Here is a 23,770-nt window from a genome sequence, read left to right on the forward strand (position 1 = left end):
AACATTTATTTAGGGCTGATAGTAGGGCAAGATCTGCCGCTGTGGCAGATAAGTGGAATTCAGACGTGACGCTGCTTCCAGCATTCGCAAGGTATAAACAGGATGGAGATTTTTTAAGTGACTCATGACTGGCAGCCATCGATTTTGGAGGGCACAGGCAGGACAGTCAACGGTATTTAGGTCGTTAGTCCAGATCAAATGCATTTAGCAGGAATAGACGACCGTTCTTATTTGTTGGCATTATGTGGCCTACATTGTTTTGGGTCAGTAGGTTCTGCTGGGGCAAGGAAGCATTTGTCATTTACCCTCAGTGAAGCAAGGAGTTAGGGAGACTTATTCAAGCCAAGGGCTGCAGTCTCTCAGGGAGAACCTTCTGGAGGGTCACACGACAGCATAGGCAGGGCTAGAGGAAAAATGGGTGAAGTAATGGGTGTGAGGGGACACTGGTGGTGCTGTGGGTTAAACCACTGGGCTTGCCGATCAGAAGGTCTGCAGTTCGAATCCCCGCGACGGGGTGAGCTCCCATTGTTTGGTCCCTGCTCCTGCCAACCTAGCAGTTTGAAAGTACGTCAAAGTGCAAGTAGATAAATAGGTACTGCTTTGGCGGGAAGGTAAGCGGCATTTCCATGCACTGCTCTGGTTCGCCAGAAGCGGCTTAGTCATGCTGGCCACATGACCCGGAAGCCGTACGCCGGCTCCCTCGGCCAATAAAGCGAGATGAGCGCCGCAACCCCAGAGTCGGCCACGACTGGACCTAATGGTCAGGGGTCTCTTTACTTTTACCTAATGGGTGTGAATTTCCTCCTCCTCCTCCTCCTCCTCCTTCTCATTCTTAGCCAAGTAAGATTGTCTTCCATAAACATAGTCTTAGTGAGTACATAAGTGGCTGTGAAGGCCAATTCTGGATCCACACGTCCTTCCACATTGGGGACATAGGTTTCCAGGTGGGAGTTGATCATTGTGAGGGTTTGCTGAGCGTGCCTTCCTCTTAGCATGTCCTGAGTTTGAGCGTCTTCAAAGCCCATGACACCTTTGGTAAAGGCTGCTCTCCAATTGGAGTGCTTGCTGCATGTGAATTTCCTCTGTATGCTTCTGTTTACACACCTCCATCCAAGTAAACATTAGGCCGTTTAACTGCTTAGACACATTTCAGCAGATCTCGTGAGGGGGCATGACCTAGGAAGACTTCTGAGAGTCAGCTATAGGGGCCCTGGAGAGCTGCAATTGGCCCACAGAGGGGAATTTCCCCACCTCTAAGCTACAGCAATGAACCAAGGTTACATGGAATTCCCTTGTTGCAGTAAAACCCTTACTATGCTTTGATTAACTTTTGCAAATGACAAAACAGTTATTATAATTGAATAAGTTAATACCAAGAAATGAGAAACATCTAAAGAAGGCAGTTAAGGAAAGAAAAGAATAACTCAAATTGAGGTGGTGGACAGAAGTCAACACAAAAGGCTAGAGTGCTTAGGTCTGATAATTCAGAATAATAATCATGGGTTATTGGTGGAGGGAAAGATATTTAGTTATTATGCATTTTTAATTCTTAGTTTTAGTTTGAATTTTGGATGGAATTTATCTGTGTATGTATGTAAAGCAAAACTCAATAATAATTATTTTTAAAAAAGAAAAAAGAACTCCCCTGGGAAATTTCACTCCATGCTCTTGACTTATCTTGAAATTCTGAAGACGTTTTCCTTGAATGGCAACCATTAAAATTGGTCCTACTTTTGACCAAACCTGGGTGGTGCTTTCCTGGTCTGTTTTACAACTGGCACCGCAGTGGCTAACTTGGGCAGATCAATGATGCTGGGCTAACTATCAGAACTAATATAATCTTGAAGGGCTTTGCCTGATGCACCTCAGCGAAAACTCTTAAATAGATGGAACACATTTTATACAGTGTCGAGAGAAAGAAAGACCAGAAAATGTGGGGATGACACAAAGCAGTCAGTTGCAATGCTCCCATGAAGGACATTGTTTGCTGAGGCACAGCTGTGACCTTGCATAAGGTGCAAGGCAAGCTATCAGTCTAATGGGATCAAGGCACGGGCATGTCTGCCTGTCAGTACCTGCTCCTTTAAGTGGCATTGGCTTCCTGTAATTCATTCATTGCCAGATGCTCAAACAATATCCCTACACAGGTCTTTCCCCTCTTGCTAAACACATAATCGAGGAAGGAGAATGATTAGGAAACCTAAAAAATTTCACAGGAGGAACGAACAAGCATTGAGATCACCTTCTGAGGCCCTCCTTCATGTGCCCCCTCCTTGAGAGGTCCGAAGGGTGGCAATATGAGAACGGGGCCTTCTCTGCAGTGGCCTTCATGTGCCCCCTCCTTGAGAGGTCCGAAGGGTGGCAATATGAGAACGGGGCCTTCTCTGCAGTGGCTCCCCATCTGTGGAATGCTCTCCTCAGGGAAGTTTGCCTGGCGCCTTCATTATACACCTTTAGGCGCCAGGCAAAAATGTTCTTTTTTAGCCAGGTCTTTGGTTGATCTGATTTACATCCTATGCCCTTTTAAAATGTGGGGGTTTTGGGGGGGGGCTATTGAGTTGTTTTTATTTTTATTATGTGGTCTTATATCTGGATTTTGTTCTATGGGCTGCCCTGGGACCCCCAGGTATGGGGCAGTGTATAAATTAAACAAACAAATAGAGAACTTGTATTAGTTATTATATATTCATATATTTTCTGTATTTTGGAAAGTGAGGACAGTTTGGCTGTTGTTGTTGTTGTTGCTGTTGTTGTTTTTTTACCCACTCTTTACTCCAAGGTCCCAGGGCAGGTTACAATGATTTAAAATACAACATTAAGAAAAATTATTAAAACAACTGAGGGCTCAGCCACACTTTTTTGCTTGATCCGCATTTTGATCATAGCGTGTATCAATTGGTTTCTTATTGTTCCATGTAAAAATCCAAAAATCAGTGAATATGCTCAGTTGGTTCTTTATCAGAAAAGTAGAAAATCTGAGAAAAGATTTTGCTTAACCAACCTTCAATTCAGCGGGTAAGATCGTATTTTTTTTGCAACGCACGGCTGCAGAACTAGGAGAAAAGCCCTTGTATCCAGTAGAATTAACTGATACACAATCTGATCAAAATATGGTTTGTAGGATGAGTACCTACAATCACAGAAATAAGATGGGTGCTGAAAATATGCACCTTCCCTTCAAAGCAGGGGGCTGAGCCAGTAGAAGCCATCACTGAATTGCTTTTCATAGAATTGCACCACACACTAGGACCCTCGTACCGAAGGGACCGCCACTCCTGGTATGCCCCACAGAGGACCTTAAGGTCCACAAATAACAACACTTTGGAGGTCCCAAGCCCCAAGGTGGTTAGATTGGTCTCAACTAGGGCCAGGGCTTTTTCAGTACTGGCCCCGACTTGGTGGAACACTCTGTCACAAGAGACCAGGGCCCTGCGGGACTTGACATCTTTCCGCAGGGCCTGCAAGACAGAGCTGTTCCACCTGGTCTTTGGTTTGGTCTCAGACTGGCCCTTATGTTTCCCTCGCCTTGTGGTTTTGATTTATGGACTACTATTCAAATGAGGCTGCATTTTAAATTGTATTTTAACCCGTATTTTAATAAACAGGTTTTTTTGTCTGTCTGTTTGTTTGTCCCCCCCCCCCATTATGTTTTATTGTAATTTTATTGGTGTTAGTCACCCCGAGCCTGGCTCTGTCCGGGGAGGGCAGGGTATAAATAAATTGATTATTATTATTATTATGTAATAGAAACATAGTCTTACAAGGGACCCAAGGGTCATCTAGTCCAACCCAAATCAGTGGTCCAGTAGTGAGCATCTCTTTTTGGCTGGTGCCTGGGTGATGGACTCCTGCTTTGTTCATCCCATCTGGAGGCAACCAGATGCAAAGGAGGAGGTCAGGGCACCTGCACCTCAAGGGTTGTCCTGCAGGGAGGATGCTGGCAGATGCAGCATGCCAGGTGAGTGTGATAAAAAAACGGCCCTTTGCTGAAACTCCCTGGGGCTGTCTTCCTCTGCACCTCCACCACCCTGGTTCAAGGAGCAGCAGCAGCCTGGAAGCCTGGGAGGAAAGTGTAGGCTGTGCTGAGAATAAGGCCAGGATGGTCGGGACACTGCAAAGCAGGAAGGGAGATCAGCTGCTCCCCTTTGTCCCACTAGCAGCAGATCCCACTATTAGCCTTGGCACAGGAAAGGGAGGCTTGGAAAAGAGGAATGCTTTTTCCTGCCGAAAGGAGGCCAATCTGGGCCTGGTTTCAGCTGGCATTTCCGATTGCAGCAGCAGCAGCAGCCCCGAATGCAATGTTCCCAAGCCCAGCCCTGCAGCGATCAAGTTCTTGCCTCACGTGTGACCTCCTTTTCTTTTTTCCAGGGTGAAGATCTCTCTGGGGAGGGGCAAGAATGGTAAGCCGGCACACACAGCTCCCCTGATCAGCTTCCCAGCACATTGCAATTAGGTGATTGCAGCCGGCAGGCTGGATCATGCGCCTTTCACGTGCCTCACAGCAGCCCTCTTGGAATGGGAAAACAGGCACTAAGTGGGGCACCCACTTAGAGGCGAGAGGTGGAGGAAGAGGAGAGGGCAAGGAATGTATCATTATTGGGATATATTGTTTTCCTGCTCACATCCCTCTCTCAGGTGGAGAATGCTCACTTCCCCAACCAGTTCCCTCCCCTGATTTTGCAATTAGCACCAGAGGGGAAAGGGACAGGATGGGAACAGTACAGTGGTACCTCGGGTTAAGTACTTATGGTAATTCGTTCCGGAGGTCCGTTCTTAACCTGAAACTGTTCTTAACCTGAAGCACCACTTCAGCTAATGGGGCCTCCTGCTGCTGCCACGCTGCTGGAGCACGATTTCTGTTCTCATCCTGAAGCAAAGTTCTTAACCTGAAGCACTATTTCTGGGTTAGTGGAGTCTGTAACCTGAAGCGTATGTAACCTGAAGCGTATGTAACCTGAGGTACCACTGTATTGCAGATGGGTCCCAGAATAGCAGAAGCAGGCAGAGCTTCTGCTAGCGTTGGGTGGAAGCATGCAGCTTGTGAGCGAGCCATCAGTGGTGGCCAAACTGGGCCCCCCCAGCTGTTTTTGGACTACAACGCCCGTCATCCCAAGCTAACAGGACCAGTGGTCAGGATGATGGGAATTGTAGTCCCAAAACAGCTGGAGGGCCCAGTTTGGCCACCACTGTTCTAGGTGGATGGGTGGACAGCATTGGTGGAAGGATATGCCTGGGGAGAGTCCTGACTCCATAGAGCCTGGCTAAAAGGTTTATATTTGCCTCGTGGGGAGAAGTCAGTACATTGAATTCAGGGGAACTCCAGTGTTGGCTACCCATCTTGGGCTGCAAGAAATGTGACACCTTGTGATTTTCTGAGGGTTGTAACCCTAGGTTTACTTTCAAAAATATGCCAAGGACTAATGCTGCAGGCATTAATTCTATTATACATTCTTATGGGTTTTTTTGTTTTGTTTTAAATGCTATGGTCAGTTTACTAACTGACTGAAGCTGTGGAAGGACAAGGTCTTGTGAAGTACAGTCGTACCTTGTTGGTTGAACGCCTTGGTACTCTTACGTTTTGGCTCCCGGATGCCGCAAACCCAGAAGTGAGTGTTCCAGTTTGCGAACATTCTTTGTAACCCGAATGTCCCACGCTGCTTCCGAGGCTTCCGATTGGCTGCAGGAAGCTCCTGCAGCCAATCGGAAGCTGCGCCTTGGTTTTTGAATGTTTCTGTAAGTCGAACGGACTTCTGGAACAGATTCCGTTCGAGAACCAAGGTACGACTGTAAAAGACTTCACTTCCAAGGCAGCAAAGACAAGCCTTTTGCAATGTGCAGTGAAGGAAGGCAAGGCAGTGGTCCTTAAATGCCCACCCAGTCTACAATTGGCTCCTCATTTTCACCCGTGAAGTGTTGGATCCCCCTTGTAGCTTCACAGTGACCTGGCGTTGTTCTGGGTCTGCTCAAAGGAGGGCATGCCTCATCCATCGTTTCCCCTCATGTATAGATTTATGGAGGCTGGCATTTGCTATTTATGAACATGCTGACACCAAAGAACTTTAAATATAGGCCAACTAGTCATGCTATTGTGATAAGAAAGCAGCATGCATTCACACTCTCCCTTCCTTTCCTGAAACACTCACAATGCTTGGCTGCATGGGCATGACAATGGTAACAAAGATGCAAACCTCCATCCTTGCCCACTTCAGAAATTCCCTTAGACAGTCCCATGGCATTTGTTGCCCCATCGGATTGTTCAAGGATGTGCACAGCCTTCACCTCCCTCCCGAGTGACCTACATATCAGACCCAAACAAATTAAGAGCTGACTAATAGTCTTGTTGACCGTAGGAGGTTGACTTGGTTATTTTGGGCTTAAGAAATTGTCCTTGTCTGCTTCCTGATGGGTGAACCTAAATGAGCTGCAGGCAATATAGGCTCAGTAAGAAATACATACAGCACTTGAAATGAGTGCTGTAGTCCATGGCAATATAGAAATGGATTGTCAGGGAATGGGGTGGTGTCTCTCACATATTCTGACATTTTTTCCAGGCTTATGCCTGTGGGGTGAAATCACACTCCTTGTTTGTTTCAATCGAGCCAAGGCTTTCCCATCAAACAAAAATTAAAAAAGAGAAACTAGGAGGGGAAAAAAAAGGAAAGGGAGAAGAAAAACAGGTTTGCTGAGTTACAGTCATGGAAGTTGAATCAGCCGCGCTTGTGTGGAGCCTTAGAAGTGTGCGAGGGTTTTTGACATTCTGCAAACTCATTTAAAAAGTCAAGTTTATTTCTACAAAACAATACAATATAAAACATAAAAAGGAGGGAGAAAGAAATGACAAGAGCAATGCAATATACAGGGAACACTGAGACTTCCTCAAAGAATAAAAAGTTCCAGAATTCATGCTATATACATTACCAAATATCTATAACTGCCAGTGCTCTCTGGTTTTGTAAGTCTTTGTTGAGTGCATATGCAATAAAGTTTTGCCAGACAGTATGAAATGATTGTGGGTTCTTTTTTCCTTGCACAACTCAGATTTTCTGTACCATTTCTTCTGCTTTTGCTGTCCAAATCGTTCTGTACCATGCTGTTAAGTTTAGGCTATCCAGATTTTTCCACTGCCAAGTGATGGCTTGCGTGGCCAGAATTAGCAACTGTGAAATCACTTCCTTCGAACTGATATCCTTTTTAATGTCCTGTAAACAGAGGAAGCAAAAATAATTCTGCAGTAAATTCAATATCATAGCCTGTCATACTAATCAGTTTCTTACGTACATAGGACCAAAACTTTCATTTCGGAGTGCATTCGCACTGGAAAGGGACATTCTGGAAGTTCATTAAAAACAAAACAAAAGCCAAGACCATCATTTGATAATCTAAATGGGAAATGCTATAGAAAGATAACATTTAAATCAGGGATGACTAACCTTTGCCAGCCATGTTTAAGGTTAGGCAACTCTCTGAGGGCTACAGATCATGCACATACTCTTACACACCACGCACAGACACTCACCAAACATATAGCAAGCACAAACCCACACACAGGAACATAAGAAGCTGAGTCAGGCTACTGGCCGATCTTGCTCAAGGCTGTCAACACAGACTGGCATTAGCTTTACATTCCTAGCCCTACCAGGAGATCCAAGGACTGAATCTGGGACCTTCTCCATGTAGTTCAAATGCTCAACCACTGAGTTACAACATACACATACATACAGGAACATTCTCTCTCACCTCCTCCACCCTGACCTTCATCCTAGCAGAGAGCTAAGAAGTTTAAACCTCTCTTCCGCTCAGTGCTGGGATTCAAACACAGGTCCTCCCCCCCCCCCCATTCAACAGATGATGGATCTGGCGATCATGCAGTGGACAGATTTCTGTCTTCACAAGGCCAGGATCTCATACTGTACAAAATAAATAAATAGTGTGCACTCCCATGAATAAGACGCATAAGACAAAACACGGCATTTGATCGCCCCAAGGTCATGTGGCTCAACTGGTAATATGAGAATCATACAATCACAAAATTGTCAAGTTGGAAGGGACCCCAAGGGTCATCTAGTCCAACCCCCTCTAGCACCACCTGAGTTTCCTGTGCATCAATGAAGCTAATTAGTTTAATTTGAGCTTTGGCTTGGTTTTCCTGACCTGGTATATTAATTTTATTTCCTGGTTGTGATGTGCAAGGGTTGCATTTGCTTTTGTTTCCTGGGTAGACCCTTGACCTTGGGATGGTGCATAATAACAGTACATTTCTTGTGGGGTGCGGGGACGAGGAATGTCAGAGAATTCTAATGAAAACGGAAGTGGAAATTGCTATTGTTCACTTACTGTATTTGTCCCCATGTCCAGAATGGAAATCAGTCCAGCAAATATGATCTGTATTTGCTGCTGCTGCTTTCAGTCTGTAAGCAGTGCACAATCTGTCACATCCACCCACCCCGCCATTTGAATAGCATTTCCTTTGAACTGAAATGAGTGGGGTGGAACAATGTAACAGCAATATAACTTACGTAATTTATGTAATCACGCAAGAGGGGTAATTTCCACCACAGTTGACAGAGAGACGAACAACGTGGTTTTGGCAAAAGGAGAACTGCAGCAGAACGGAAACCTCGCTGCATGCGGCTCATGTGGGGCAGAATGGAAAGTGATGCCTCCTTACATCCCTAGGAGGGACTGGCTTCTCCAGCTGTGGGAAGAAGGGGATAGCTGAAAAATGATGGAGCTCAGATCCGAGGCCCGAAGGTGACTATGATGGGTAGGCTCAGCCTGGCCCCATTCTGAAGGTGCACACGGGAAAGACCAAGGCTCAGTGGCAGACCATCTGCTTTGCAGGTGGGATCTGGTCCCAAGTCTTATCTCCAATGACATCTCCAGGTAGGGCTGGGAGAAATCTCCCCGGGGAAACACTAGAGAGCCTCTGGCAGTCAGGGTAGACAGTTCTGAGTTAGATGGACCAATTGATCTGACTTGGTATAAAAGCTAATACTTCCTGTATTCCCATGCCATGTTTGAAAATGATGGGGGAATGCATGTACAGTTGTACCTCGGGTTACATACGCTTCAGGTTACAGACTCCGCTAAGCCAGAAATAGTACCTCAGGTTAAGAACTTTGCTTCAGGATGAGAACAGAAATCGTGCTCCGCCAGCGCAGCAGCAGCAGGAGGCCCTATTAGCTAAAGTGGTGCTTCAGGTTAAGAACAGTTTCAGGTTAAGTATGGACCTCCGGAACGAATTAAGTACAGTGGTGCCTCGCAAGACGAAATTAATCCATTCTGCAAGTCTCTTCGTCTTGCGGTTTTTTCGTCTTGCGAAGCACGGCTATTAGCGGCTTAGCGGCTATTAACGGCTTAGCGGCTTTAAGAAAAAGGAAACAAAATCGCAAGAACTCGCAAGACGTTTCGTCTTGCAAAGCAAGCCCATAGGGAAATTCGTCTTGCGGAACGACTCAAAAAATGGAAAACTCTTTCGTTTTGCGCGTTTTTCGTCTTGCGAGGCATTCGCCTTGCGAGGTACCACTGTACTTAACCCGAGATACCACTGTATATACCACAGTCATTCAAATGAAAACAACAACTACATTTGAGCTGGTGTGGTGTAGCAGTTAGAGCAGGGGTCAGCAACCTTTTTCAGCCGTGGGTCGGTCCACTGTCCCTCAGACCATGTGGTGGGCCGGACTATATTTTGAAAAAAAATAATGAATGAATTCCTATGTCCCACAAATAACCCAGAGATGCATTTTAAATAAAAGCACACATTCGACTCATTTAAAAACACGCTGATTCCCGGACCATCTGCGGGCTGGATTGAGAAGGCGATTGGGCCACGTCCGGCCCACGGGCCTTAGGTTGCCTACCCCTGAGTTAGAGCATGGGACTAGGACTTGGGAATCCAGGGTTCTGACCCTTACTCAGCCATGAAGCTCACTGAGCGATCTTGGGCCAGCCACCGCCTCTCACCCTAACCTACTTTGCAGGGTTGTTGTGGGGATTAAATTGGGGGAGGGAGAGCCACGTATGCCAGCTCGAGCTCCTTGGAAGAAAAGGTAGGATGTAATTCAGATAGATAGGTAGATCAAGCAAAACAAACAAACAAAACAATAAACTTAGCAAAACATTGCAGCTTTTTTACCCTGTCCATTGCCTGCGAAGACCAGCCACCCACAGGAAATCCTTGCAGTGCTTCCAGGAGAAGTCTAGTTTTGGAGAGGGATCACCTTCATGGAAGAGGAACACAGAACAATGTCTATAGACATTCTCTCAACTTCAGCGAGCCAGGATTTAATCCATGATAATCTGAATCTTTCAAAGAGTATAATCCAATGATTATATACTGCGCGCGTGCACACACACACACGATTCTTATGACACCTTATAAAACTGACTATTAGGACATGGCACTGGTCAAACAATATTCCAATCAATACACAAGGCACGAGGTGGGAAGGCAAACAATGCTGGGTGGAGTGAGGAAATGACCAGACAAAGCATCTTCCAAGGATAGGAGGGTGGATGAGCATAACGCAAGGGGAAATCCTAAGCGCAAAGCCTGACCCCATTATAAGGTCAGAGAACATTTTGAAATCTCATGCTGGAAGATCAAGGCTAAGGCTCTGCCTTTAAAGGAAGGACTGATTTATTATTTAAATGTACCCAGTCACTTTCACTGGAGAAATCTGCCTTGAAGTTCTGGATCAGACCTCCGTGCTCATCCATGCACCAGTGATCGCTAGCCATCTTCAGCATGTTTACATCAGCTGTGGATCACATCCCTACACCATCACCACTGCAGATGCAAATCGTGAGTTCCAGGAACCAAGCTCACCCTTCCCATCTTGCTGGATGGGGCTGATGGGAATTGGTGTCCAACAACACTTGGAGGGCTGCAGGTTCCCCACCCTGGTTTACAGGAAGCACTTAGGAATTCTCTGAAGGATCTGACCTCCTTCTGGCTCTGTTCTGCCACTCTGCGGAGGATGAATTCATGAGCCTGATTCCTGGAGCTAACAATTGGCACCTGCACTGGGAATACCACAGTGACGCAATCCATAACTAATAACTTCATCATACAGGTTTCTGTGTCAGTAAGAAAACAAGTGCCCATGTTTATATAGTACTCTGGGCACCTAGTTTTATTCTGAGACTGTTGTTCCAGAGAGAGAGAGAGAATGAATTTGCCATATACTGAGACAGACAACCATTGGTTTCCAGGAGGATCACATGGTCTCACCTTCTCGGCTCCTCCAGGTTCTAGCCAATGGTTCACAGTGTTAAGGTCTTCCACCCTGCTATGTTTATCTCCAGTTTCAATGCACAGCATGTGGGTTGCCTACAACAATTGCTGGAACAGCTCCTGAGTCAACGAGCCAGATGAAGCAAAACAGAAGGGCTTCCAGCCAAGGAACTACACATGACCCAACCTGTACACCATGCCTGCTATCCAGCAGAAACAAAGCACCAAGATAAAGTTCTCATTTAGCACACACTTTCATGGCTATTTTTTTGGAATGATGGGCAGCCCCATAGTAGCAAGTCCATCTGCTCTGGAGTAGGTAGGTGGGTGGGTGATGTCTTCTAGAAACACATACACCCCACAGAGCTGTAGTTTCCATGGAGGGACAGATGGGTTTCTGCCAGGCCTGAGAAGGCTGAGCGTGACCTCAGAAGGTCAAGATTTGGGCTGCAGCACTGTGGCTGCCAGTTAGCTACCAGGTTCAAGGTTGTGGTTCTAGTCTATAAAGCTCTATACAGCCTGGATACTCCAAAATCAGTGTCATGAAGTCAGTGGATTAGAAGGACTAGGCTAGTACCCTAAATGTTCCCCTAGTGCAGCCTTTCTCAACCTGTGGGTCCCCAGATGTTGTTGAACTACAACTCCCATCACCCCTAGCCAGCAAGGCCAGAGCTCAGGGATGATGGGAGTTGTAGTCCAACAACATCTGGGAACCCACAGGTTGAGAACTGCTGCCTTAGTGCCTTCTCCTCAAACCCAGGAAGCTTCTGCCCATCTTAGGGAGGGAAGTGTGTGCTCTGATGGGTTCCAGAGACCTCCCACCACCTTCCCAAAGTCTTCCCAGCTTTGAGAAGGAGGCAAGAGGGTGCCAGCATCCTGTTAGAGCCTTGACACCACCTTCCCAAAGCCTGGGAAGCTTCTGTCCGGCTTAGAGAGGAAGCACGATGCTCACATGTACAACTTCAGTCCCCCACCCCCAATCTCCCTAACTGTTCCCCTATGAAAAATGTCACCACACGTCACTGCCAAAAATATGGTCTCTCCATGGGGTAGAAGTAGGAAGTAAGCTGGGTTGCTGTTATTTCTTTAAAGTCTGGCACCAGGGCATTAGCAGATGGAAACATCAGGAGATACAGCTGAACATAAGAGGAGCCTGGTGGATCAGGCCAATGCCCAACTGGTCCAGCATTCTGTTCTCACAGAGACTGGCCAGTTGCCTCTCATGAAATATCAGGGTGATATATGACAATATAAAAACATAAGACAATCACGAAGATGACTTACTTCTCAAGAAAATTTAAAATGACTGTGCAGATCTGTTGGCATCCGTGTGCATGAACAATTTCACCAGAACATGAACTACTAATTTATGATTCTTCAGTGGAATATCAGGAGGGATAAAATCATCCCCTGATCCCCACCTAGGGTGGTGGCGTTATGACACGGTTGCCATATTTCGAAGCGCAAAAAAGAGGACAACTTCTTGGCAACTTCTACTTTTAACTACGGATTGCTATGACGACTCTCATTTCACATACTCATGGAAAAAGAGGATGTTTCCTGGAGAAACAGGACATGTTTAACCCATGGATTTGAAATGGCAACATTTCAGTTGCAATTAAAACCAAAACGCTAACAAGTTATGTAACGTATTATTTCACGTAGCTGGAAAATCAGTTATGACTCTTAACAAGTGTGAGTGCAAAAAGAGATTTACTGGTCCATTTTTTTTTTGTTCTTGTTTTTATCATGTGTTTTGTGTTTTTATGGATGAAGAGCAGTATACAAATTAATTAATTAATTAATTAATTAAAAGTTTTTTTAAAATGCTGTACCAATACTGATTTATTCCACACACTTGGAACTTTGATGCAAGGAAAGCAGAATTGCTGTTTCCATTTAGCAGGTTAGGCAACTGAGGCAGGCCGAGGGAAAGGATTACTTGAGTTTCCTTCCTGCTGTTAAACCAATGGTTTAACAGTCCTATGAATAATCTAAATCTCTTGCAAATAGTTGTTAGGCAACCATGAAAGCAATAGGAGAGTATGATGCTGAGGCTGTAGATGTGGTCAACATTACATCCTTCGAAGTCTGACTGACTGAGCATCCCAGAAATGACTTTCTGGAGAATTCAGTGTAGGGATGGTCAGCATTCTAAGCCCAGGGGTCAGCAAACGTTTCAGCAGGGGGGCAGTCCACTGTCCCTCAGACCTTGTGGGGGGCCAGACTATATTTTGGAAAAAAAATATGAATGAATTCCTATGCCCCACAAATAACCCAGAGATGCATTTAAATAAAAGCACACATTCTACTCATGTAAAAACACCAGGCAGGCCCCACAAATAACCCATAGATGCATTTTAAATAAAAGGACACATTCTACTCATGTAAAAACATGCTGATTCCCGGACCGTTCATGGGCCAGATTTAGAAGGCGATTGGGCCGGATCTGGTCCCTGGGCCTTAGTTTGCCTACCCATGTTCTAAGCAAACTGAATCCACACCTCTCTGACTGCTCTATGGGTTGGAACTAGGGCTGCCATATTTCAAAAAATAAAAACCAGGACACGCCAAAAGTTCTTGAACTTTTTTTTTAGGAAAGTCCCAAAATTGATGAGCTTTTTAAAGGGAAAAACACACAGATTGATGTGGAAATGGGGCAGAACAGACTCTTGTCTTGAATGAACATGTGGAATGGACACAGACCAGAAATAGACTGATGATCTACAATTCAGAGTGATACTCCTCTGTATGTCACAGATAGGTGAATGATAAGCCTTGCCATTGGGAGAGAGCCATTTTACCATCCACTTTTACAAAAAAGAAAGGGAAAAAATCTGATGAGTTGTGCACTCTCACCCAAAGGCTATACAACAGCAATGGTACCTTAAGATACAGTCCCTTAAAGAGGCAGCAATGAAGCCACTGTTATAAAAAAACAAATTTAGATCCAGTGGTTTGGGAGACCTACCTCCCACTTTCAAATATTCCGTTATTGAGCAACGTAATGTAGTGGGAGGTGAAAGAACGGCTCCAAGCCGTGTTGAATGATACTGGTTGTTTGGCTCCATTCCAGTTTGGATGCAGGCCCAGTTCTGGGATCATAACCTGATGACTTACATTGAAGAATGGATTGGGAGAGTGCAACCCTACTGATTCTCCTGGCCCTCCCAGTGGCTTTCAATACCAACCACCATGTCCTAACAACACTCAGCTCCCTTAACAAACTACAGTCCTCAGAGGGAAGCCATGACTGCTTAAAGTGCTATCATACTTTTATTTTTATTCCACAATGTAATGATTATTTTGTTATATTTGCCAAGTTAAACTAACTGAAAGCAGCTTGCAGATACTTAATGGGCTTAGGATTTTATTTATGTTAAGTGATGAATTAATATGTTTAATTCCATAAGGTGAAGATCTAAGGATGTTAATGTTTAAGTTAAATTTCATAAAAATTGGAAAACCGTTAAAAGTTAATGCAATGAAATTCAACCAAGGGGAAAGCGAGGAAGTCACTTAACAAAGTTAATAACTGTGATTTTCAATAAGGCTACAATTTTTGTTTGTTTGTTTGTTTGTTTATAATGTGAAAACTAATACATTTTTTGAGAAAAAAATAAAATAAAGTGCTATCAAACTGCTTTATGTGAATGTGGTCTTGCTTTTGCTCATCTGATGTTGTCTTAAACTTTAAGAGTTCCAACGGGACTGTTAAATGACCATGTGAAACTACTCTTCTTCCTTTTGGCATGGAGTTATCATCACATAAAAACAAATTAATTGCCATGTTAAAAGAAGCCTGGTCTGAACTTTGCCCTACTTCCCCCAGTGACTTGGAAGAGCCATTTCAGTTGTGGCAGCACCTGAGTGCTTTGGGCTAGGATGTTGAAGTGCTCTTCTCACCTGCAACCCAAATATGTATTGTTACATGCCATGCCAATCTCTGAATGGTGTGAAATTCCAGGGGTACCAGGAAGCAGAATACCAGCATTACACTCTAAGAGGGCCCTCTGCTTCTCTTATAGGTGCAGTGTGCTTGGGTCAACAAGCTGAGAAATCAGCCATGTCCTCTTGTTAGCCTTTGTTCCAGCTGTCCCACATGGTGCTTAGACCCCAGCTTCCTTTGCTTGCCAAACCAATTGCAAAACTGACACCTTTCTCCGGTTTGCTTCTGAGATCCTAAACACCAACACACAGCTGGAGGAGGGTCTTCACCCCTCCTTGTCCAGTACATCTTTGCCCTCTTGATGGCTTCCTGGAAGGGTTAATAGCTGGCCATCATCAGGCTTTGTTCTTCCAGTGACCCCCATCCATCCAGCTAAATTTGCTGAGCTAGCCTGGCTCAGAAGCATGAACTAAATCCAGGGACTTCCATGCTTGGCACAATTGAATCAAACCTTAATTAATTCTAATTTTAACTAATTCTAGGATTTATGGGTGACTTGCACCCACAGACTCTGGCCCCTAGAACATATAATAAAATATACAAAAAATAACCACAGAGAAAACAATGCACATACCATCTTTCTTTCTTTCTTTCTTTCTTTCTTTCTTTCTTTCTTTCTTTCTTCTTTCTTTCTTTCTTTCTTTCTTTCTTTCTTTCTTTCTTTCTTTCATAAATGCTTTAAAAACTTTAAGTCATCAAATGCCCCTTTATCCACCCTCTATCGATTTCAAATTCCTTCATAATGCCAGTGTGCCATTACCCTCTATTCCTTTATCTATGATATTACAGCTCCTTTAGCCATGCAGATTAATAGTGCATGATATTGTAGTTCCTTTAGCCATGCAGATTAATGGTATATGATATAATAGTTTATACAGGCACTCTAAACACAGTTGAGTAACTTTTCAAAGTTGGGTAACTTGTGATAAGATGGAACATGTTCAAACCAGTGAGAAAAAGCAATCGGTAGTACTCAATGAAGAATCATTCCAAGTAGACCCATTGACATGAATGACGTTTGGTTCTTTAATTTCAACAGGTCTACTCTGTGTAACACTTAGTTGAGTGCCACCCAATATGCCCACATATGTATTTCATGCTTTTCCACTCAGTTTGCATTTAATAAGCACCTAGACTGCTTCTGAGCAGCAGTTGCTGATAACTGGAATAAATCAAATTAGAATTTGCCACCAAAAGGAAGGAGGCAAAAGGTCACCAGCAGCTAATTAGTCATCATTGTGTTATTTAACAAGGCTGAATTCCAGAAAGATGGATGGTGCCAATCAAGGGCAGAGCAAATGAAACTTTGGTGTCAACTGGGCACAACTGCAAGGAAATAAAAAGCCTTCTAGAATGCAGAATCCTTTCTGAATGTCATTCGGCTGCATCTCACCCTCAATGTTGTCCTTCATTTTAGAAGACAGCAAACTTTGCAGGCAAAAGAGTCTGTTTAAGTGACCTGCGCCTTCCTGAGCTCTCAACCAGAATGTCTGAAATCTCAATGATAAAGTTCTTGTAAACATGCAAAGGGACGCAGGTGACGCTGTGGGTAAAAGCCTCAGCGCCTAGGACTTGCCGATCGCATGGTCGGAGGTTCGAATCCCCACAGCGGGGTGCGCTCCCGTCGTTCGGTCCCAGCGCCTGCCAACCTAGCAGTTCGAAAGCACCCCCAGGTGCAAGTAGATAAATAGGGACCGCTTACCAGCGGGAAGGTACACGGCGTTCCGTGTGCTGTGCTGGCTCGCCAGATGCAGCTTGTCACGCTGGCCACGTGACCCGGAAGTGTCTGCGGACAGCGCTGGCTCCCGGCCTATAGAGTGAGATGAGCGCACAACCCTAGAGTCTGGCAAGACTGGCCCGTACGGGCAGGGGTACCTTAACCTTTACCTTTTAAACATGCAAAAGGGCTCCTGAAATTTCCATTGACACCTGTTGCAAAACTAAGAGGCAGCATTTTGGAAGTCCCAGCTTCCAGGCAGAATGCACTATTCACATGCCAGGGGATTGGGAGCTCGAACCTGCCAAGCCACAGGGTTCAGATTGCAACAACAGCAACTGGAATGTGATGGAAAAATTAATCGCCTCTTTCAAGTTTCTTTATACCTCAATTTGACTCCTCCTTGGCCGCCCTCTAATAGAGGCCAGGAAGGCAGTCAACAACTGTCTGCAATTAATTAATTATCCTGCAGAGATCGGCATACATCCACATGTACAGTATCATATCAGGGTTCACAATGCCAATCTGTTTGAGAAAATGGAATCTCAGTAAACAGCTCAAGTTCTCCCTCAGTGCTTGCCTACAGTGTCTTTTACAGTCAAACAGACACAATGAATCAGGCTGGGAAACGAGAGGAAAATGTTAGGTAATATCTACATCAAACACATAGTCTTCAGGCGATTGTTCTTATTATTTTCAGGCTGAGGACATGTGTTGAGGCTTGCTCACAGCTGATGCTTGCCCTCCGTTGCAAAAGTACAGGGTTTATTGTTTTGCTTGGGCAGCTTTTTTGGAGTGCGGAAATCATTTCACAGTTCTGTTTCATTAGTTTCTCTGCAAATAAACCCCTCTGCAGGACAGGGCCAGAATAAGGAAGCCAGAAGCTTCAGGTGTCAGATGATGGGTGTTGTTGGGTGGGTGGGTGGCGGGTAGCAGCTGCAGGGTTTTCAGACAGCAGCAGGGGACACTGTTCTGTCTCCAGTGCTGAAGTAAGACCGCTGGACTGGTCTGCTTCTGGAACACTGTGGTAGAGGTGCCATTTCGTCCTTTTATTCAGGACAGGGATCTGAACCGAGTTGTAGAATCTCAATATCTCAAGATTTCGATTTCAGACAACTCTCTGGGTGGAAAAGGGTTCAGAGAGATAGCAGGTCTTGCCCTGTGGTGACATGGGTTGCAGAAGAAGAACTATCTACTTGATCAGCTGTTGGTGCAGAATCCTTCATCCCTGGGCAGCAATGGTGACAAGGATGGAACCACAATAGAAGAGATGCAAGTAGCTGCAACAGACCATCATAACATACGCTGAATTAGCTGTGGTGGCAGATAGGGATGGACCAATCTCTCATGTCCAGTTTCTCATCTTTTCCCCAGTCCAGTCTTAAATTCAGTTCTCCATATTTCTGTAGCAATTTGTGCTTTATATATAAAAAAATCCTCCTGGAAATTTGTCAGCATTTGAGTGAGAATTTCTCCTATTCAACACATTTTCGTATGTGGTTTTGACCAACGTATACAATTTGCAAGCAATTTCTCATACTATAACACATCTTGGTATGTTCTTTCCCTTAGTATATGTATTCTTGTACATGTTGGTTGGTTGGTTGGACAACCACATCACAAAATTTAGAAATGTGTGAACTTCAGAGGAAAGATATTGGTTCCAGAATGTGAATTAGGTAGTTTGTCGTTTAAATGCAACCAGAATCAAGTTTCTCCCACATCCCTACTGGCTGCCTATGTAAGGCACAGGTCAAGTAGCTTGGCTAGGCTGCCTGCCAGTTGGAATTCCAGAACTGCATTCAGGGCTGATCCAGACTTCCATTTTTCCTGTGGGTTTAAAGCACTGGTCAGTTAGGGTTTTTTCCCCCCTGATGCTGCTTTTCCTGAGAAAACCAGCTGTTCACTGCTGAATCAGAACAAATGTCAATCTGCAGAAACCTGGGTTGGCATTTGTTCCAATTCAGTGGTAAACAGTGGGTTTTCCCAGGGAACGAGGCAGGAGGACAAAAGAAAAGGCTGCCTGGCCAGTGCTTAAAAATCATGGGACAAGCCCTTTGTTTTCCTTTTTCCAGCAGGGGTTTGAAGGCTTATGGTATTTCTTTTAAGGTTTTATTGTGCAATTTTCAGTAGGTTGCACTTTATGTGCACTGCTTAGAAATGCAAATGATCAAATGGCACATAAATATCTTAAAGAAATAAAATAATAGATAAATTATTACACTATTTCAAGGAATGGCTCAGGTACCAGGAGTGCTGACTCTTTGTGGTGTTGGAAAATAGTGCAAGACTTATTGCTAGTCCTACATGGTGGAGCCTCAAGAACATCTTATAGGACGTTTATGAAAGCCTATGAGATGGCTATGAAAGCTGCTAAGAAATCTTACTTTGCAGCTTCCATTGCATCTGCTAGCTCTCGCCCGGCACAACTTTTTAGAATAATTAGATCAATAACGTCCTTAGGAGGACAACCAAATTTAAGCACAAATTTGACCCACAGCTGTGAGGCATTCGCGAGCTTTTTTGCAGAGAAAGTCCTGTTGCTCCGCCATGACCTCCCTGCCAATTTAGATACAGTGACTGAACTGGAGGCCCCTCGACTGACTTCAGGTCCAGTGTTGGACCATTTCGATCGAATACTCCCTGCTGATGTGGATAGATTCCTCCAAGTTGGTAGGCCCACCACCTGCCTCCTTGATCCGTGCCCGTCTTGGCTGATTAGGGAGTGTCCAGATGTTGTGAGGACCCCCCTGGTTGAAATTATCAATTTGTCCCTTGACACGGGGACATTCCCAGGGGAACTGAAGGAAGCAGTGGTATGTCCACTCTTAATGAAAACTTCATTAGATCCCTTAGACCTATCCAATTACCGCCCAGTTTCAAATCTTCCATATCTGGGTAAGGTAATTGAGAGAGCGGTTGCTGAACAGCTTGGTAGGTTTCTGGAGGAAACATCAGCTTTAGATCCATTTCAGTCCGGTTTCCATCCTGGTTTTGGGACCGAGACGGCTCTGGTTGCCCTAACAGACGATCTCCGTAGACAGCTGGATCGAGGCGGGTCAGGACTGGTGATCCTTTTAGATTTGTCAGCAGCCTTTGACATGGTCGATCATGATCTTCTGGACCACCGCCTCGCAGACGTGGGGATACAGGGCATAGCCCGTAACTGGCTGTGCTCTTTTATCTCTGGTCAAGGACAGAGGGTGGCACTAGGGAGGGAAATGACGTTGCGCCACTCTTTGGTGTGTGGAGTGCCGCAGGGCGCAATCCTCTCCCCAATGCTTTTTAACATCTTTATGCACCCCCTTGCCCAGATTATCCGGAGCTTTGGGCTGGGTTGTCACCAATATGCTGATGACACTCAGCTCTATCTGCTAATGGATGGCCACACCAACTCGGCCCCGAACGCACTGACGAGATGCTTGGAAGCTGTGGCTGGATGGTTTCGTGGGAGCCGATTGAAACTAAATCCTTCGAAGACAGAAGTCCTATGGCTGGGTCGGGATGGCATGGGGATGAGGGACCAACTCCCTTCTCTTGCGGAGGCCCAATTAGTGCCATTGCCTTCCGTTAAGAGTTTGGGTGTAATCCTTGACGCCTCCCTTTCCATGGAGGCGCAAGTTACAGCAACAGCCAAGGCGACATTTTTCCACCTTTGCCGCATCAAACAGTTGGTCCCTTACCTTTCCCACCCCGACCTGGCCACAGTGATTCATGCGACGGTCATCTCCAGGCTTGACTACTGTAATTCGCTCTATGCGGGGCTGCCCTTGAAGCTGTCCCAGAAACTCCAGCGGGTGCAGAATGCTGCAGCGAGGCTCCTCACGGGGTCTCTGCCATGGGAGCATATTCACCCAGTGCTTTTCAAGCTGCACTGGCTCCCGGTGGAGTACAGGATCAGATTTAAGTTGCTGCTTTTGACCTTTAAAGCCCTTCATGGCCTAGGACCCTCGTACCTACAGGACCGCCTCTCCTGGTATGCCCCACGGAGAGCCTCAAGGTCCATAAATAGCAACACCCTAGTGGTCCCGGGCCCTAAGGAAATTAGATTGGCTTCAACCAGAGCCAGGGCCTTTTCAACTCTGGTCTGGTGGAACGCTCTGCCTCATGAGACCAGGGCCCTGTAGGATCTGATTTCTTTCCGCAGGGCCTGTAAGACAGAGTTGTTCCGCCTGGCCTTTGGCTTGGAGCCAATTTGATTCCCTCCCTCCCTTTCTTTTTTCTTTTCCTTCTCCTCCTGCGATGAGGCTACATTTTAATATTTTAATGTTTCAATATTTTAATGTTGTATTTTTAATTTTGTTTTTAAGTTGTAATCATTTAACTTGTTTTTATTATTGCTTGTAAGCTGCTCTGAGCCCGGCCTTGGCTGGGGAGGGCGGGGTATAAATAAAAATTATTATTATTATTATTACATCCCTCTGCTCATACTATATATTTATTAATAATTATTAATTTATAGTCCAGGCAGTGTACACGATTAGTTAATCCACGCAATAACCCTGTGAGGTAGGTTAGGCTGAGACGCAGTGACTGGCCCCAGGTCACCCAATGAGCTTCAGGGCTGAGCGGGGGTTTGAACCCTGCTCTCCCATGTCCTACTCAGACACTCAAACACATGGGTAGGCAAACTAAGGTCTGTTTTCCATTCCTTGCCAGCTTCCTTTGCAAAAGGCGGTGATCATTTCTTTATTAACTGAGCCAAGTGGCAACAGTGCTTCTAAGCAGCTGCAGAAGTCTTTGTGGGTCCTACCCACACCTTCTACAACATCACCGGACCCTTGCCGATGCTTTCTTCATCCAAAGCAACTGCTCAGGCTGCAGTTTCCAGTCCTATGGGGGGGGGGGACATGCCTATATCTTTTGGCCCACTGGGCGAAAACATCACAGATTCTTTGGGCCTAAATGGCCTCTAGGAAGAGGTGACAACTACCCTCATTCTTTGTGTTGCAACAGCAACTCATGGTAGCAATGAGTGCAAGGTAAATTGAGGAAGGAGGAAGCAAAGGAATCGGCTGCATTTTTTATGGTTAACATGATTTCCACACCAGATTGATACTCAGGACTGTAGATAATTACATAATTAACACTTCATGCAAAATCATATTGTGACTTCTTTTGCTATGCCTTTTGCGCATTTTTAAAAATATATAAACTGAAAACTCTCATGATGCCAGACCTGGTGTTTATCCAACAGAATAAAAGGTGCTTTAGCGATCAATCCCTTCCCCCGGGGAACTCTGGGATTTGTAGCTCTGGGAAGTGAATAAGGGTCTCCTAACAACTCTCAGCACCTTTAACAAACTACAGATCCCAGAATTCTTTGGGAGAAACTGTGGCTGTTTAAACTGGCATCAGACTGATTTAAATATGTGGTGTGGATGTGGCTCAGTGTCTGGTTGTGTGCTGCATAGTTGGCATTTGTGAGACATAGACTCTGGCTACTCCTGAATTAGTATGATCCCCAGGAGATCTTTCAGCTCTGTGCTATCCTAGTGCCTTGGCTTCCTAACTTCGCAAGTGCCTTGTGTCCATTCCCCCAGCCACTCACACCAAGATGTTGCCCAATGCAGCCTTGACACCCTAATGCAGTGGTGCAAGGTCTCCTGTAGCTGGGATTGGCGCAACGTCCCATGCGTCATTGCAACATGATGACTCAGGCAACTCTCGAGGTGTGCCAACCCTAAAGCCTAATTTTACCTGCCTTTTGGCTTGTATGGGGGAGGGGTCTAAAGGCTAGCTCAGGAGACTGCAATCCTGCATCTCAGCACATATGCAGATGCCCCATTGAAATCAGGGGGATGATGTGCTTGAAGGACAGTGGCCAAAGGTTTGTTTGTTTGTTTTAAATATAAGCCCCCTTGCATCTGCTGAAATCTATTCAAAGTATTGCCAGGGGGGGGGGGGGGGCAAACAAACCACTGTTCTGCATGCTGTCCTAAATGTTTCTATTGGGATAGCAGGTTCCATTACCTATTGAAATCCTTTTGTATGCGCTGTTTAGCTAGTGAATCTAAGTTAGAGAATAGACGTTACTTGTTGCAATGTCACATATATACAGATACTTGTAGGTAAGAAAATAATAAAGTTGTTTATTGTAGGATATGCGTAATTTGAATAGAAAAGCTTCTAATCTAGCTAACTAGTCTAGAGAAAAACAAGGCCGTCGTGCTGGCACCTTTGATCTCTCAGAGGCAGATGCACACTTAGGGGTTACAAAACTGGCCTGCACTGGGTGTGCAGGCCCAGGCTGGGGGGGGGGGGAGGCATGAACTAGGGCTGCCATATTTCCATTAGTTTTCATTTTGGATAAGTGTGTTCATTTTAAATAAGTGTGTTTACAGTGTTATGTATTGCTCTTTGTTTTCTTTGTTTAATTTCTATTTTTTGAAAAAATTAATAAAAAATTTATAAAAATCAAAAAGTGACCAACCAGACACAAAGGTTGTTGAGTTGTTTTTGTGCAAAATCTCAAAACAAAAATGAGTTTTTGAGCTATTCTTTATGAAATTCACCCAAATCTACACTACTGACATGGGCTGCCATACGTCTGGGTTTCCCCGGACATTTCAGCAATTTTTGCCTGGATGCTGTTTGCAAGGGCTGAATGACCAGGAAGTCCCAGAAGTATCGCAACCCTAGGTGAAGGCACACAAAAATCATCCCAGAAATCTGTCTCCAGTTATGTGTGTAAGGTTTTGAGTTTAGACAAGAACTGGGAGCTGAGCAGTAGAAGAAACATCATTGCGGTATAAAGGTGGACTGCTGGAGACTATGGAGGAGATGACGTATATTTGTGTGGCACAATCTACTTTTAACCATGGATTGCTTTTTTAAAGGCACCTGGGAAAGTCCCCCTCTCAGA

The 23,770-nt window shown here is 45.1% G+C and overlaps 1 long non-coding RNA gene across 1 annotated transcript; it reads right to left on the reverse strand.

Moving 5' to 3' along the window:
- Positions 1-6,801: 6,801 nt before the first annotated feature.
- LOC310696101 lies at positions 6,802-11,100 on the reverse strand. Its single transcript, XR_014520425.1, has 3 exons — positions 10,832-11,100; positions 10,139-10,223; positions 6,802-7,199 (listed from the first exon to the last, which is right to left on the reverse strand). It is a non-coding gene; the product is annotated as an uncharacterized lncRNA (long non-coding RNA).
- Between the last annotated feature and the right edge of the window lie 12,670 nt (positions 11,101-23,770).

Source organism: Podarcis liolepis (assembly GCF_965112155.1).
Source record: "Podarcis liolepis genome assembly, chromosome: 16".
In the NCBI taxonomy this organism is placed as follows: domain Eukaryota; kingdom Metazoa; phylum Chordata; class Lepidosauria; order Squamata; family Lacertidae; genus Podarcis; species Podarcis liolepis.